The 15,131-nt window shown below is 41.3% G+C and overlaps 1 protein-coding gene across 2 annotated transcripts in view; it reads right to left on the reverse strand.

The window, feature by feature from the left end:
* LOC124286715 (substance-K receptor-like) overlaps window positions 1–15,131 on the reverse strand; it is a 61,181-nt gene that overhangs the window by 25,635 nt on the left and 20,415 nt on the right. The gene's annotated exons all lie outside the window — the stretch shown is intronic.

Consider the following 15,131-nt stretch of genomic DNA (forward strand, 5'->3'; position numbering starts at 1 on the left):
CTGATCACTAAGTTTACCACCACCACAGTGTAGCAATACAGCGGTTATCAACTAGGACTGACGCGAATACAGATTGTTCAGAACAGAATGGATCTCATATGCCTCCCATAGAACAGATGCAAAACATACTTTTGCCTAAAACACATGAACAGATGTTTTTGATATGTGTATACTTATTCAAGCACGTGTCTAAAATGTTCTGCATGTTCACGACTGTGTGGACTGACGTGGGGGTGTCTACCTATCACACAGATTGATAGGCGTAGAATGGTCTATGACCATCCAGGGTCATATAATCGTTGGTTTGAATCCTATATTCGCTCTGGTTATGATAATTGTTATTATAATTAACACAGAGGGAGATGCATCTTTCCTTTGTCATAAGATAACTCATAAGATAATGAAGCAGAGAGTTCATTATAAGATTACCACTATAATCATCATAAGCAGTTGGTTTGCAAGTTATTATAAAATAGTGATTGCAGGTGTTTTCGAAAAGGTGAGCGAATCTTAGCTCACTGGCTGGAAACGTCACAAAGGTAGTAATCTTATATAATATATTGAAAATTATTACAGAGTGATCTCTTTTTAACGTGAAGTTGGCAACATGCTATGAAATCACATTTGAGTAATCGTCCTTTGATGTAACAACCCGCCTCGTTGACCAAATCTACATTTGGGGCTGCTAACATTTTCTTCCGAATTTCAGATGTCAACGCAAGAGAATAAACGTTTCTGTGACTGGACGAAGTAGATTCCATCTGGCGTAAAAGGCACAATAGTGATGAAAACTGTATGAATGGATAACTGACAATCAGTGTTGACACAAAGAATAAGCAAGGACTGACCAGTAACACTGCAACTCACGCAATTGACATTAAAACTATGATATGCCTATTTATATATATATATATAATGTTGTAATGAACTAGTGTATTAACATTTTACAACGTATTTACATAAACTCGTATTGCGTTGTCATTAATTAAATTAACTGCAATTTTACTCTTGTGATTTAGGTAGCTCATGTGTTGTTTATGGTGGCAAATTGGACTTGTGTACAATATCCGTCAGCTCGTCATACCTTCACCTTTCTTGTTCTATCGTTGAGAATGAGGGAACGATTGTATTTTCTTATCACATGCGGATTTATCTATAACTATGTAGGTTATGTATATTGTGATAGGTTCATATGTATGTCACGAGGAGCAGTACAAAGTATGTTTCCCTAGTTTTCCTAAGTAAGTTATTCGCTATTTGTATTTATGAGTGGTTATAGTTCTTCGCCTGGTGTAATCAGTCCGAGCCCCGGTATAATCCACAAGCATGGTTATATCTCTTTAGTGTCTATGTCGTTAGACTTTATGCAAATTATGTCGTTATGCATGAATACACATATATATGTATATATAGGCAGAGTAATTCATACAAGCAATCACTGAATGGTGCTTTGATAAATGTATGAGTAAACTACATCGTACTATGTCATCTTTCCTTCGTTAAATGGATACACATATGACTGACTGCGAATTTGATGCACCCGTACATGCATCTGTGTATTAAATATTATGGAAATATTTCAGGGTGTTTGTTATTACTTCCATTAAATAAATCCTCAATACTAACCCATGACCTGTGTGTTGTTCATGAACACCCCGGTTGCACCGTCATTCACAGAACTTGTACTCCAAACTATGTGTTTGCTGCCTGATCCCCAGCAGCAATGCGCCCGCTATGCGACGGCGGCATACTCGACGTACTGAGTTTCTCAGGGAACAGAAATACATACCAACTGATGCCTTTGAACCGAGATTTAGAAATAGATAGTATGAGTGGTTAGTTCTGTGCTTGGTGTGGACATTTATTACATGAATAATGAGACAAGACATTTTTTATGGTTTGACATATTAACGGTCACTTTCCAGGTGCCTACACCAGGGACACACTTCTTGTTAAATGGATGTAAACGTTGTATAATGCTAAAAACATTGTGTCAGCGTTCGTATTTGTAAATGTCAGATATTTTATGACCCAACACTGCTCTGCACATGCTGTTCTAAGGCTTAACATGATTTGTAAACCTGTCTTCGTACACTTTCATACAACTATCCGACAGGCTGTGTTTGTTATTGAAAAGGTGCATCTGTTGTCAATACAAACATTCATAATCTCGAAGAATATGTAAATTCCCAAATTACTTCGGATTGTTTGTAAATTCAACTGAGTGAATGTTGTGTTACGCTGTTTACAGGTATGTTGTGATGACCCGCCACTTCCACGTAGACAAGTGTTACGCTGCTTTACAGGTATGTTGTGATGACCTGCCCCTTCCACGTAGACAAGTGTTACGCTGTTTACAGGTGTGTTGTGATGACCCGCCACTTCCACGTAGACAAGTGTTACGCTGTTTACAGGTATGTTGTGATGACCTGCCCCTTCCACGTAGACAAGTGTTACGCTGTTTACAGGTATGTTGTGATGACCCGCCACTTCCACGTAGACAAGTGTTACGCTGTTTACAGGTATGTTGTGATGACCTGCCCCTTCCACGTAGACAAGTGTTACGCTGCTTTACAGGTATGTTGTGATGACCCGCCACTTCCACGTAGACAAGTGTTACGCTGCTTTACAGGTATGTTGTGATGACCCGCCCCTTCCACGTAGACAAGTGTTACGCTGCTTTACAGGTATGTTGTGATGACCCGCCACTTCCCACGTAGACAAGTGTTACGTTACGCTGTTTACAGGTATGTTGTGATGACCTGCCCCTTCCACGTAGACAAGTGTTACGCTGCTTTACAGGTATGTTGTGATGACCCGCCACTTCCACGTAGACAAGTGTTACGCTGTTTACAGGTATGTTGTGATGACCTGCCCCTTCCACGTAGACAAGTGTTACGCTGTTTACAGGTATGTTGTGATGACCCGCCACTTCCACGTAGACAAGTGTTACGCTGTTTACAGGTATGTTGTGATGACCTGCCCCTTCCACGTAGACAAGTGTTACGCTGTTTACAGGTATGTTGTGATGACCCGCCACTTCCACGTAGACAAGTGTTACGCTGTTTACAGGTATGTTGTGATGACCTGCCACTTCCACGTAGACAAGTGTTACGCTGCTTTACAGGTATGTTGTGATGACCCGCCACTTCCACGTAGACAAGTGTTACGCTGTTTACAGGTATGTTGTGATGACCTTCCCCTTCCACGTAGACAAGTGTTACGCTGCTTTACAGGTATGTTGTGATGACCCGCCACTTCCACGTAGACAAGTGTTACGCTGTTTACAGGTATGTTGTGATGACCTGCCCCTTCCACGTAGACAAGTGTTACGCTGCTTTACAGGTATGTTGTGATGACCCTGCCACTTCCACGTAGACAAGTGTTACGCTGTTTACAGGTATGTTGTGATGACCTGCCCCTTCCACGTAGACAAGTGTTACGCCACGTTTACAGGTATGTTGTGATGACCTGCCCCTTCCACGTAGACAAGTGTTACGCTGTTTACAGGTATGTTGTGATGACCTGCCCTTCCACGTAGACAAGTGTTACGCTGCTTTACAGGTATGTTGTGATGACCCGCCACTTCCACGTAGACAAGTGTTACGCTGTTTACAGGTATGTTGTGATGACCTGCCCCTTCCACGTAGACAAGTGTTACGCTGCTTTACAGGTATGTTGTGATGACCTGCCCCTTCCACGTAGGCAAGTGGTTAGTAAGATCACTTTGTAGCCTCATCTGGGTATTGAGCCACGGCTGGGATAACAACCTCCTATTGCTGTTGATGGTATCTTACATACATTCATGACCATCTGTCCCTGATTCAAACCCTGCTAGACTGATCCTTGTCGGTCTGGTAAGCAATACAATGTTTGGGAATGTCTACATATATGTCTTTGTTTTGCAATTCTTCTATTTGACATACCAACAGACAAAGTTCATCATATCCGCATTAAAACACCCGTCCATATACAGTTAGTGCGGAACATATTTTTGTGGTAATGCGTTTAGACATCAACGTGTGCAGCAATAACAGGAACTGAACATCAAACTGATGAGCAATGGTTGTTCATGGTTCATGGACGGTTAACCAAAAGATGCAAGCACAGATTTACCGACAGAAGCGTTTCCGCTCCCTAAAGAGACACTTTAAGTAGGAGAATGGGTACGGGGTATTGACACTGGTACACGAAGTAAATATAAGTAAGTATGTGCACTGTAAAATACGATATGCACACATAAAATGATGCGTATTACATGTCTAAACTATCATATTGTTATATATGCACACTTCATAACAGTGGACATGAGTGAATGGATGAGGTTTTCGGTGCTGATGTACACCCAATGGCTTCAGATAACGCAAAACAGGCTGTAATTAAACGTGAACCAGGCTACATTGGTAAGCTTAAACACATCCTGTAATAGTCCAGTAAGGGAACATTAGTGTAATTTCAATAACCTGCAACCTGGCACCTGTAGTACATAGTATGTGTAGCTGTTGTGACTGTAACATACAAAGCGGAAATCTGCACACGTCAATCATTTGCTGACACTAATAACATCTGAATAAACATAGATCAGTTTACAGGTTAGCACACGTGCAGACAGGAAAAGGAACTATGCACATTAACACACTGTCCACAGATAATTAACAATATAATCACGAATTTAGTTTGCAAGAACAGACAGCTGAAATTGCCATTTTCTCTTGCATGTGTTCATATTGTTCCTGTATTACAAACATTGTCAAATCAACTGCATATTTCTTTATATTTCTATATACTCCGTTATGTGAGGTTTACCGGGAGCCGTAGACATGTGGGTTCACGGATACAAATGTAAACTGTGCCCTTCATGTTTATATGAAATAGCGACTCACTCACAAGCTTTGTCTGAATGACCATCTAATCCCCATTGGCTCTCTATCACGTATATGAGTGGAATAACTCAAATGCCATTACTTGAAACCTGCAAATCCTTTTGTACAGTGATCTGTGAACTGTCAGTGGAACCATGTAACGTCTCGTTGTCTACTTCTGTTTAAATTTATGTTTACGACTTCACCTGTGTGAAGGAATTATGTCTGTATGCAAACTCATGAAATAAAAGTCACCAGCATAGCAACCATTATATGACGCCCTGGCACTACTAGTAATGAACGTCACATGCGATACACCACATACAACTCGAGCTGCTTTTTCGGCGCTTAATATTTAACTTTCATTTACGTATTCTATCCTCCTCGGTACCAGCTCAATGGTGAGTGAACAGTGGCATATTTCGAACCAAGTCAAAGGCGTGTGCGTACACGACATGTGTTATATGTGTGGGAAAGTACAGGATCCCAGGAGAAGGTCCTTTTTCAGATATTTTCATTTTAGAACAGAAGTCACCTGTGTCCATAATTCTAAGTGTTGACAGAGGGCAGGAAACATTCACACATACCGTGTCTTTTCCTTGCACAGAAACTATCGTGCCAGATGTGAGGGGTTCCTGTGCTCCTTCGTCGCGCTATGAATCACCTGACCAGAACGTATTAATTTCTAAATAGTACATACTTCACTAATCTAAGCACCTTGTGTAACTGTGGAAACGCAATATACTATTGTAAAATGAAGGGGATATTACAAAAAACGGATATTGATATTTTATATATTTAATAACATAAGTAGTTTAAAAGTGTAACAGGGTGATGTGACTGATATTTGCATTAGGTATTGAACGTCAGATGACCACAGATTTGGTTTGACGATTGGCCCTAGTGTTTATCGCATCATGAAAAGTCAACCTCGTGAATATCGCGTGAATCCGCCTCTTGTCACTAGACAATCACGGATTCGACAAGGCATACTCCTAATCAAACGTCCAATGTCTGCTTGGTTCATCCCATGCCATTATTCATACAGGGTAGGATAACGATCGTTGTGAGAGGTCGTATGTTGATGACGGTGATCACAGACATGTTAATGGGTGACAAGTCTGGACGGAGTGCTGGTCATGGCAAGGTGGTCATATTCTCCTGTTGGAGGTACTCAGTAATAATAAAGGCCTTGTGTACTCTTGTGTTTCCATCCTGAAACACAAAACGACATGAATGTCGACACCACGTGTACCCTCAGGATGTTGTCACGGTTGTACTGCCCAGTCACACGTCCGTGAGTAACATGTAAATCTGTCCTGCCAGTCACAGTGATCCCATCCCACTCCATTACTGAGCCACCACCTTAACGATTGTCCAGACTGTCTTTTATGGCATGAAAACGTTCGTTCCGTCTACGCCATACTGTGTTGCACCTGTCAAGGAAGTCCAAAGAAAACCTTGATTCATCCGAAAACATAACGTTTGCCCAGTTGGTCCAACGCTGCCGTTCTTGACAGCAACGACGTCTGGCAGTAATGTGACTGTCCGTCAACACGTGGACGCCGGTCATGCAGGTTCCATCTGCGTAGCCCATTACGAATCGCCTGTCCACTTACTCTAGCACCTGTAGCTCTGTGAAGCTCATTTCTAGTTTGGGAGACACTTTGACCACGGTTTTATAACACAAACTTTCGGGTGAAACGTTCATGTGTGCCAGTTGTCGCACTTGGTTGGCCAGAAGGTCGTCTGTCAACGATATTTGTCTGTCCAAATCGTGACTGTTATCTGCTAGTTACTGACTGTTAATCATTACGAGCTGTCTTCTACCACCTTCCAACAGGCCTATTTCACCCAGTAGTTCCCGACGTGATAGATGCCTTAGATAAGTTAAGTGATGTTAAAAAATAACAGAACAGCTTGCAGTCTGAATTTTAGCATTGCAGTTTACAGCAAGACACTGACATGTTTCACTGTACATTTAGAATTCTATCCTGACCATCTTCAAGTGAACATTATGAGAACGCTTGAATAAAATTGTCATGAGTGCACGACAGTCATAAGTTGTGAATGGAAAGAACATATTCTAATCCATTATAATCACACATTGGTTCCCACATAATAATTTTCCTAAGAGGACTATCCCCGACTATCATTAATATTAGTATATCTCAACTATTGCTATCAGACATTTCTAGAAGGACTGGCTTGGCACTGAAGTACACATGCCATCTGCAAACCATATTTGAAAACCCTTCAGTAAATGACATTACCTGTAATAACCAGGTCAGTCAGCTAACCTAAAGAGAAATACATGCCATATTGGCTTCTTCACTTCATTGCAAATACAGTCAGAATGTTTAAGGTGATAAGTAGCGCATACATTTCTTAATTACAACATTGTGGTATCACCCGTTCAGGAACTCAAATCACTCTCAGTGTGGGCGTGAAATGACGAAAAATATCAACATTATATATAACAAAGAAATGTTTACAAGACCATATCAGTTGTAGAAATTACACCCCAAAGTATAACAGAAAAGAAATATACTTTCAAATCACTTAATAGCCCGTGTATAATGTAGGTCTAAAATTTTAAAGCTACTAAAAGTTAATTACCCTTTAAACGCCTGTTACCGTAGTAGTTTAACATTTCCAAGGAAACAATCCTTTGCCATTCACTGTTTCTTGAAGCGAATATGTGTACGTGAAGATCATTATCCCATAATGACATATAGTTTTCTGACCTTACTTGTTTCAAATATAGTTTAAAGAATTCTATTTCAATTTATCGCCTAGGTACTAAGAACTATGTTATATCGCATTACAATATTTCCATGGAATCTGTATAATATCTTTGCCGGAAGTAAGTCGATAACACTTTCGGCTAGGACATTACGTCTTCGGCTACTATTTCTAAACCATGCCTAATAAACATTTTGCAAATAAAACCGACATTGGATAGGAATATAGTGTCCGTCTAAAGTTGGTAACATAAGGCACATTTGTTTACTTTGAGATTACATGTGACTACTAAATGCTTCATGATTTAATGTTACACAATCAAGAGCGACATTTCTGAAACGACCCGTCTTACGTTAATATTGCTTTGGGGATTACGCATCATTCTGTATATACCTGATTCGTGAACACCTGGTGTCAGCCCTTGTCAGTAGTGCTTTATAAACCCCAGGTTCCTGAAGTAGTCGGTGTCGTAAATCGGATCGCTTTGTTTTCTTGCGTTTGTGGGCAAATTCGTCTATAGATGCATCATGTATAACTTGACACTTGATATCACTTCTTAAGCAAGCATAAATACATCTCAGAAACAGAGGTATGGTGTTTTCTGTTAACGACGACCTCCTAGATAACTGATATACATCTGGAGACAATGTACAGATTGGATTGATACACTTTGTGGGAGACCAGCAATGAAAACAGTAAATATCAGTACTCTTTGGTGCCCATTACATCGGGTTGCTATTCGTAAATTCAATTAATTTTTGAGTGTGAGTAAGTGTTGAAGGCATTTGTTACATGTCATGAAACATTTTACTGCAGTTCATTAGATTGTTCGTGCATGACTTGACGTGTGATTTACCTCAGTGGACGGCACATTCTAATAGGATATACATAGTGGGTGGTTAACAACGCTAACCAGTGGCATGCGCGTCTTACACCTGAAATCATCAGTTTGTCGTTTTTAACAACGATCAGTGAAAGTGATTCCATGAATTATTCGCCTGAATTTTGTTGTGTATAATATATGTGACTCTACATATACTCAGCAGCAAAAACGACGTCAGTACGAATTCAAAATTAGATAGGCACTGTAATCAAATCATTACAGAAATGGACATAATAAGCGGATCAAAATCATTTTTTGTGTACAATATCTTGACACATCAATGAATAACAATTTCAAGACATTACGTGAACGTTTTCAGTCCATTCAGACTCTTGACTTCAGTATCTAGTGTGAACACCACGAGCGGCAATAACTGCAGCACAGCGTCTATGCATGGAGTGCGACAATCGATTTATAAAGGCCATTGGCACCTGGAACCACACTCTGAGAAAGGCCTGGTGCAATAAATCGGTTGTGTTCGGCCTTTGTATGACATTATGCAGTCTCCTCTGAATTTCATCCCAAAGATGTTCAGTTGGGTTTAAATCATGACTAATGGCTGCCCACTGCATAATGTTGACACCGTTCTGCTGTAGGAAGCCCCGTGTAGCTCTGGCAGTATGGGCCCGGGCGTTATCATGCTGGAAAATGTTGTTCCGTTGACGTGCGAAATTTGGTATGACGTGGGGTCTGAGATGTAGCGCACCGCTGTGGTGCCGCCTCCTCTCCCTGGACCAAGGTTCTGGAACACTACAGGACCCACTCTCTGGTTCAGGCCTATTCCACCCCATACCATGATGCTTGCACCTCCCCATGAGTCTCTGTCCATAACACATTGGTCTGAGTAACGCTGGCCACGCCGTCGCCATATTCTTGTTCTGCGATCTGCAGTTGATACGCACTACCGACTCTCATCTGTGAACAGAACAGTTCTCCATTGCCTGTATCGCCAGTTTTGGCAAACTGTAGACGATCACGCCGATGACGAGGAGTAAGGATAGGTCCACGGTAAGGTCTACGGCAATGGAGGTTCCTGTATCAGTACTGATTGGTACTGATTGGTCTTCCGAGTGTTCCCACTGTCTGGCGTGCTGTTTCGTATGCCTGCAGGAACATGGCGGTCTTGTCGTCTTGTGGTCACCCTTGGTCTGCCAGTACGGGGGCGATCATTTGTGGTGTTGGTGGCCTGGAAACGTTGCTGCAGCCTGTAGATGGTCCGAACGTTGACCTGGAAGTGATTGGCAACGGCTTGTGCAGCGTGGCCAACTTCAAGTCTTCCTAACGCCTGGTTCCTCTGAGCTGTCGTGAGTCGCGGCATCCTGCTGACGTTGTAATATAAATGTTTCATCCAGGTTTGGGGTGCATTTTATAGGGCTGGTCCTTGTGAACAGCACGTGCAGCATGAGTTGCATGAAAAACATTGAGAGCACCATACCATCTCTGAGATCAGGTTGCGTTTTTCGAGACCATTTCCTGGGTTCCATTCTAAGTTTGGGAAGGAATGTCTTTGTTCAGGTAAAGTTGGAGATGTTGTCAAAAATAAACAATCAAAACATTAAATGAGCTTACAGTTATCCGTTTCTGTGAAGGAAAATTCAAAACTGACGTTTCTTTTGCTGCTTAGTATATATCCCTCTGAGCATAGACATTTAAAATGCAAAACTACACCATGTTTCGCATAATGTGATCTCTATGCGTACTTTATGTTAATTTGATGTGTAGGCAAAAGCAGCACTGGGCATTGCAGGTCAGGAAGACATTACGATACATTAGTGGGGGAGCAAATTACTTCAGCACCAAACAGTTCAGGTTTCATTAGTAGTGCAGTACTTGTTTACACATACATGTCAAGGTCAACCTTTGACGAACTTCTTAAGAACTTCTTTGTGCTGATGGCAATGAAATTGCGTTATGTGAAGAGCCAACATATGCCAGTGAAAATGTAGACGTTCGGCTCTTCATGCTTATCGCATTGATGTGTAGAATGATAAAGTTTCGGATATACATTATATGAGAACCTTATCCATGCGAAGTATTGGAGTAACATCACACACCACGTGCTTGCCATCATGATACAATCCCTTTAAACAAACTGTGAATCTGAAAGTATATCAGTGTCGGGTGTCTATGGAACTCCTTATAATTCAATTATTACATATCTATCCTACAATACTCCAGTCGTTATAGACGTTTAGTTACACGTATGCTGTGTTTGTACTTGAAATGCACCTGTTCAGAATACCTATCAAGGAAGGATTTACTGTTTAGTTGTTTGAATGACAAAATACACTTTAAATCCAAGCTGAACGTACTAAATTAAAACACCAGGCCTACCAAGCAGTGAGCTGCCCCATCTGAAAAGAACATTTTTCTACTTTGAATGGAAATTCATGCGAGGACAGACACAGTCCTCTGTATGGCTGAGTAGTTGAGTGTTACAGGGTGAAATGGTAGGGAGCCACGCGGACATCCACGTATGAATGTATGTAGCAGCAAACATTAATACATTTAGCATTTAGCAAAACCCTTCCTGACTGCTCAGGAGTTACTACATTAACCACCATGTAACCTAATATGACGGTTTCATGTGAAGGTTTATTTCACACCCACACTCAAACACCCACACACTTACCCACTCACTCCTACTCTCTCTCTCTCTCTCTCTCTCTCTCTCTCTCTCTCTCTCTCTCTCTCTCTCTCTCTCTCTCTCTCTCTCTCTCTCTCTCTCTCTCTCTCTCTCTCTCTCTCTCTCTCTCTCTCTCTCTCTCTCTCACACACACACACACACAAACAGACATGCACGCACGCACCCTCGCGCGTGCATATACATCTCCGTCTTAAGCCGAACCTGTTAGTAAAATATCCAAATTGTGGCAGCTGCCAGCCGATATGTTGGTCACTGTTAATTACTTCCTATTCTTAAACCATATACACCTGTATATAATGTCCCGACTTCCAAGTTTAATATCTAGTAAACAGAAGTCTACTGCGGACATAATACTACCGAACGCCCGATTACAGTTCTCTGCTTTTCCTTCGTGTTGATATTAATTTCAGCAGTTTCTCTTTCGCAAAACAAATCGATAAACTAAGTGTAATGATAACATGTTTGGGAAGGCTTGTTAACTGTCAACAAAGAATACAATTGCAAGGTGAACGCCTGGAATACGCAGTATGTAGTTGGGTTTGCAAGCGAAAAATCTGGTTCAGTTCGATTAATTGTGTAATAATGTTGCTTTTGTCAGTTGTTACCATAAAAGTTGGTGTAATTGTCGAGATAGCAAGCCCATTGTTTGACAGATGTTTCCAACATAGTGAATTGTGTTTAATGTCCCGTGGAACAGGGTTTATTTTCAATCCATGTTTCTGTATGAGGAAAGCACGAATTGACGGATGTCAAAGGCAGCGTTTCCTAGGAGAAGTCCCATTAGCTGTCTGGGCTGCGTGTAGAGGAGGCAAGGGCCCTGAGCTGATGATGAGCCTTGCCAAGCTGACTGTACCAGCATCACCCGAACCCTCTCTGTTGCATTTCTATCGTAATATGTAAAACATAATAATAAGGCCATTTATCAAGCGCATGTTTCCACACACTCGTGCATGCTCAAAGCGCTAACACATTACTACCCCGGATAACCCTAGCGTCCTTTTAAAAGGTTATAGTCACATGACTTATCCCACCGGGTGCCCATTTTCTGCTGGGTGAACAGAGGCAATTTTTAACAAACTCACTTGCCTAAGGTGAGACCACATGTATCACATGTCCTTCGTTGTGGGGCAGAACTGAAGTCCTAGAAACTCTCAGGAGTGCAGCTGCCAAACACGGTCACCATCCAAGACTTCTCCGCGCACAACGTTGCTTAACTTCAAGATAACATACAACCCACGAGCTTGGTCAGTGGGCATATGTATTGAACCAAGGGTTATAATCAGATCAACGACTGTCAACTGCACGACAAGAAGATGTGTAATTCCTGTGACGGAATAAAGTTTTCAAACATTGATCATGCTAAATCAGTAACTTGCCACACAGATGTTCTACAGAGTTGTATCACAAGCAGACAGAATGACCAATTTATTGACCAATTTAGGTATATAGCCTATATTCTACTTCTGAAATGTTATTAACAATATGAATACTGTAGCAAAGCTGGGTACTCCCCCCTGTGTCAGTCAAGCGGTTTGGAAGTACCAAGCATTAGGCAATCTTAAATCATTCACTCACCAAGCGTTAGGCACCGAGAATAATGGCGAGTCCGACAACTTGGTCCAGCGGCTGCAAACGTGACATTTATTCAGGAAGGTCCCCATATTTGCTATGTTTTTTCGGATCATGTCAATCACATTAGCGTCGAAAGATTTCTGAAAAGGGCAAGATCAAGTTTTTTGCCAGCATACGCCCGAGGCTGTATATGGGGTTCAAACAGATTCTACAGGTATTATTTTCAATGACGCCGTCTACATATTCTTGGTCCTACCATGGACAGACCTTTGATTCCTTGAAGCATTCAAATCGCTTATATTTGCAAGATACAGTGTTTGTGTCAAAGCTGGGAATCTATTGACAACGTGTTGGATAGTCTCATTAAATGCATTGCATAGTCTACACTTCATATTTACATTCTGATGAAAAATAACATACTAAAGGTTTCCGGTATTTGAATTAAAAGGCTCTGAGTAGCAAACCGTAAGCCTTGTTCTGTTTCACTTTTTAGGCTAGCCGACTTCATCCAAGTAACTGACCCTGAGTTGCTGTTTTTGTCATTTATTTTAGTAGCAGTGGTAGTGGTAGTGGTAGTAGTAGCAGTAGTGATGGTAGTTATACGTATACAGTGTTATAATATTCAATTAACATGGATCACATTCAGGAAATGCAATCAGACTGAGCATGAATGTCATTCAGTGACATCGTTATCGCCATACATTTCATGTGAGTGAGTAGACGAGTGGACAGTCACAAATTTAACTCATCCGTGACACAAATGATGCCCGAGGCAATTCCGTAAAGCCGTTCCCGAATAGGTTTTCAGGTGAATACTTGCCTTAGTTTTGTATTTGTTTATGACAGGTTCCGCCGGTGGGGCAGGATACGCGCAGCTGTGTGTGAACACCTGGTGTCATCGATATTTGATAGTGAAAACATACATGCTCATGATATAGTCGGAATTGTAAATCGACTGCTTGGAACACAGATTTCTTATGGATGTGAAAGGGTTTTGTGACGTTTAGCTAAGAGTAACTGAGTGACTTCTAGTGGGTGAGTGAGTGACTTTCGGTGCTTTTGGCAAATGTTTGCAGCTCGTGGCTGCGTGACTTTGAGCAGTATTTGAAATCTGTATGTCTCATTGTGCTAGGAAAGACAATGGTCATAGACAGGACGAATTGTGATTCGAACCCACGAGCATAGGAGCCACAGCACAAGCATAACTCCAAGAAACACTGGTCGTTTCAGATGAGTCGTGTAATAATAAATAAAGGTGCATCATCTGGCTGGAAATAAATATAGGTTCATAAATATAGGTTCATTAAAGGCTATGTGTGAGTGAATAAGTGAGTTTAGTTTTATGCCGCACTCAGCAATATTCCAACCATATGGCGGCGGTCTGTAAACAATCGAGTCTGGACCAGACAATCCAGTGATCAACAACAGGAGCATCGATCTGCGCAATTGGGAACCGATGGCATGTATCACGTCAGCGAGCGTGAGCACCCTATCCCGTTAGTCGCCTCTTACGACATGCATGGGTTACTGACGATCAATATTCTAACCCGAACCTTCACGGGTCAAGCGCTATTTGTACTCTTGGGTTTGATTAATAATGCTTCAGGATTTCCAATGACGCATGCATTGATTGAGACAATTATTCTAATACACAATGTATTAAATACTGCATTACACAAAGAACACCATTGTACTTGGATGTACACCATGTACATCATCATGTATTACACGTCTACAGTAAAGTCCATGGCGGTTGACCAGAGATGTTCTCTGTGTACAGGGCATGCTTCCACAGCGGGATCCCAGATCAGCATATAGATATAAGTAAGTGTATCACCTATGATGGTATCAACGTGTAAGAGAATCGTGAATAGAGAAGCCCTCTTTGCTCCGTACATGTGGAGTTGCCACCTAGTCAGAAATTTTACGACACGGGCAAAACTCCAAGGCGTTCCATGCATTCATGTCAGGAACAAGAAAAGCAATATTACGTTGACATTCCGAATAACCGTTGTCTACTACATTTGCCAATGTTATGGGTATTAAGGCGGCCTACATTGGCAAAATAGATGGTGTAACTGTTTTGCGGGGCATGTTGCTATTTCAGGAGAATATAATATGAACATTTCTAAATATCTTTCAGTAAAATAATTATGTCCGTTCGAAATCTTCCAAGGATTGTCGATTTCACTGATGTTCAAAGGACTTTTTAAATTCTCATAATACATCAGGCATGGATGGACTAATTGCTGGCTCGGAAGAACGTTTGAATAAGAACCCCAAAGTGTTAAGCTTATTCACATTGAGAGCAGCCATGGAGTCGTGTGTATGTATTTCGATATTTATCGTTTGTTTTCAGACTTTCTATGACATGAATGGATTGAATATGCTACTTGGTTATCATTCAAGTGAGACATAGTAC

This window comes from Haliotis rubra, unplaced genomic scaffold, assembly GCF_003918875.1.
Source record: "Haliotis rubra isolate DU_JTF1 unplaced genomic scaffold, ASM391887v1 Scf39, whole genome shotgun sequence".
Classification (NCBI taxonomy): Eukaryota; Metazoa; Mollusca; class Gastropoda; order Lepetellida; family Haliotidae; genus Haliotis; species Haliotis rubra.